Here is a 3,944-nt window from a genome sequence, read left to right as displayed (position 1 = left end):
GCTAATGGTTTGGATAAAGACATATAAGGCTTTCTGTGGACCATAAACTTAACATGAGTCAACACCATGACCTGACTGCAAACAAACAAGCATGCCTGTGATCATAGGCTCTGGTAAGAAAGGCCTAGTGGTGTTCAGAATAAGAAGATTGAAATTCCACTGTCTTCTGCCCTAGTCAGATCATATCTGGAGGGTTGTGTTTAGTTCTGGGTATCCCATTCTGTTATAAATGATGGTTCTGGTGGCAGGGGAAGAGGGAAAGAAATGCAGGAGGAAATATCAGTGATGAAAATAAAGATCCCAATAAAAATCTATTCTAATATCTTTAATATGAATGTATATGTAGAACCTATATTAGATTGCATGCCATCTTGGGGTGGGGGAAGGGGAGAGAGGAGGAGAAAATTTGGAATTCAAAATCTTATGGAAGTGAATATTGAAAACTGAAAATTAATTAATTAATATTTTAAGAAATCTATTTTTAAAAATCCCTTTTCAAAGGAGGACAAAACAACTCCATCTTCTTCTTCCAAGGAGGATCGAACATCTCATTTCCTTTACATTCTCTCTTCCTTCTCCATAACTCTGCACTGGTACTTTCTCATTTCTGAAAAGGAGTCACTCTTCACTTTGCCACTTGAAATGCCTAGTTTGCACAGGCACACTAACACATTGCTGATGGAGATACAAACTAGTACAATTATTCTCTAAAGCAATTTGGAATTATGAAAATAAAGTGGTAAAAACATCTATCCTTTGATGGTGAAATTCCACTGCTAGGCATATGCCCCAAGAAAGTCACTGACAAAAAGAAATGCTCCATACTCACCAAGACATTTATAGCAACACTTCCTGTGGTAGCAAAGAATAGACAAATAGATGCCCATCCATGGAGGAAGGGCTGAACAAATTGGGGTATGTGAATGTAATGGAATATCATTGTGCTGAAAGAAATGTTGAACCCCAAGAAGCATCAAAAACTTATATGAATTGATGCAAAATGAAGTAAGCAGAGCAAGAAAAACCATATACATAATTGATTACAATACTATAAATAGATAAAACAAGAAGAAAACAACCAATACCGAATGTTACAAAGTTAGAAAAAAACCAAGCTGGGCCCCAAAGAAGAGATATGAGAAGATACCTCTCCTTACTTCATGGTAGAGATATGGGGACACAGGTGTGGAATAATGCATATGATGTCAGATCTTTTTGATGGGTTAACTGGTTTCCTGATTTTTTTACTTTTATTCTTCTTTTTGAAAAATTCTTTGTTATAATGGGTAACTCCATAGAGGCCAGTCAGTCAATAAGCATTTATTAAACACTCACATTGTCCCAGGCAGTGGGGATACAAATACAAAAAAGAAAAAAAAAGACATTTCCTGTCCTCGAGGAGTTTACAATTTGGGGAAGACAAAACTCAAAGGAAACTGAAAGAGGAGGGGGATATATAAGGTTCCCCACTCAGGGCCATGGTGAAGAAGTCAGTAAAGGAAGTCCCAGAGGTAGTGCAGTTGGGTGAGAAATGAAGGCAAGAGAAGTAAAGACATAGGGGGAAATATAAGCAATAGAAAAAAAAATCAGTAAAAATCTAGTTTTGTGAGAAATCTCTAGCTTCCTTCCGAGCTTAGCTTAGCTGAGGTGCTTTCTCCTACATTAAACCTTTCCTGATCCATCCTGTTGCTAGTTGTGTTGGCAATCAAAATGGGCTCTTAGCACTTAGTTCAACCAAGTGCTGTTGAAGAGTTTGGCCTTTGTTTCCTTGATTAAATTAGGAGTCCTTGATGACCACTTTGCCTCAAGGGAAAGCCTAGTTTACATGGGTTTGAGGGACATTTGTGACATCAGAGACTTTTAGACCATGTGGGTTTAAGTCGCCTCTTTGTGAATCCACCCTCGACCCTGAAAAAGATATAAAACCAGGGGTTGGCTTTCTGTTTTTCGGAGCTCTGACCCACAGCTGTGGTGGCGCCAGTGACTCTGGGCCAGCCCTTATTATGAGCTCCCGGGCTGAACTTAGGTGTTGGTAACTATGAATTGTATTTGGCCTGTCTGTCAATGTTTGTAATTTGTTTGTATTTGATCTGAAGTTCAGGGTACTGGCTTTTTCCTCTGAACTAAGTAAATGGTATTTGTATGCTGAATTAGAGTAAGCTCCTCAACCCCTTAACAGTACTTTCCTCAGTAAAGCTGATCAAAAGAATCTGAACTTGCAGCCTTCTGTGAGCTGGTTGTTGTTGATTTTACACCCCCCACAGCAGCTGCTAGCTGGATTGTTGAAACACTAGTGTCCTCTCATGGTCCCCACACAAGTTACTTTGTATCTTATATGTGTAAATTTCAGGTTCTCTTATGTAACATTCTTACACTTATCAGCTCGTTCTAAGCCTAGGCACACCTAAGGTCTGTGACTCTATGTGGCTCCCTCCTCTGTAGCTTTAGGGAATTTATTTTTGACAAAAAGTTATGAATCCGTTCTTTTCTCTAACTTTTGGAGACACTGATCTCTCCAGGTTCTCCTACTCTGACCACTCCTTTGTGGTATCTTATGCTTGATCTTCACACAGGTTAAGCTCATTAAATGTGAATGTACTCCAAGGCTCTGCCCTGGGCCCTCTGATCTTCCTTGGTGATATCATCAGCTCCTTTGTATTTAATGATCATCTCTGTGCAAATGACTTTTCTCTTATTGTAGGGGGTACTACTATCTCCCTACTCAACTAGGTCTGGTCCTTGACTCCTCATACTCTCTCATTCCCTATATCCAATCTATTGCTGGGTTCTGATATCTCTACCTTCATATCTCTCATATATGCCCTCTTCTCTCCTATGACACCACTACCATATAATGTAATGAAAATAGCAATTTTTTTCTGTTTTGGCAAGAAACCCTAAGGATCTTCCTCTCCCAGATTGATTTTTCTTTTTTTAAGTCTTAATTACTAAATGGGTTAATGCTTTAGTCAAACTGAGACCTGTTAAAGACCTTAGCTTGAAACGGTCAAGGTCCCCTACTGCTTCTGGGGCCATCTCCAGTCATCCTGATCTATACCTGGCCACTGGACCCAGAGGGCTCCAGAGGAGAAAGTGAGGCTGGTGACTTTGCACAGCCCTCCCTCACTGTAATCCAATTCACTTGCAAGTCACAACATCAACTTCCCGATTTTGTCTTTGAAGGACAAACAGCAACTAACACCACCCAGGCCCAGGCCTTAATCCCCTCATGCCTAGATGCTATGCAAGAACCTGAAGGTGCTCTCTCTTCCCCAAGGCTCTCCCCTCTCCAGTCCATCCTTCACTCAGCTTCCTAAACTGCAAGCCTGACCATGTTATTCCCTTACTCAGTAGACTCCAGTGACTCCCTCCCACCTCCAAAATCTTCTGCTTGCCTTTCAAAGCCTTTCAGAATTGCCCCCTTCCTACCTTTTCCAGTCTTCTTGCATCTCACTCTCCTCCACATACTCTATAATCCAGTGACAGTGGCCTTCTCACTGTTCCTATAACAAGATGCTTTATTGTCAGTTCTGTTTTACTGTCTGTCCCCCAGGCATGGAATTCTCTCCCTCCTCATTTCTGCTTCCTAGCTTTCTTGGCTTCCTTTAAGTCTCAGCTAAAATCTTGCCTTCTGCAAAAACCCTTTCACAGTCCTCTTAACATTAGTGCCTTTTTTTCTGAGATTATTTACAATTTATCCTTCATATATCATGTTTGTACATAGTAATTTTCATTTGTTTCCTTATTATATTGTAAGCTTTTTGAGAGCAGGGACTGATTTTTGCATTTTGTTGTATGCCCAACACTTGGTACAGTGCCTGGCACAGAGCTGAAACTTAGTAAATGAACTGAGGTCCAATTAAATGGTGCCATATGAAAATGGGCTGAAATGAAGATGTTCTTTCTAAATATTGGAAGCAGGACAATGAGAACTCATCAGGGGA

The sequence above is a fragment of the Trichosurus vulpecula genome, chromosome 2 (genome assembly GCF_011100635.1).
Source record: "Trichosurus vulpecula isolate mTriVul1 chromosome 2, mTriVul1.pri, whole genome shotgun sequence".
NCBI classification, from domain to species: Eukaryota; Metazoa; Chordata; class Mammalia; order Diprotodontia; family Phalangeridae; genus Trichosurus; species Trichosurus vulpecula.
This window is presented reverse-complemented; position numbering follows the sequence as displayed.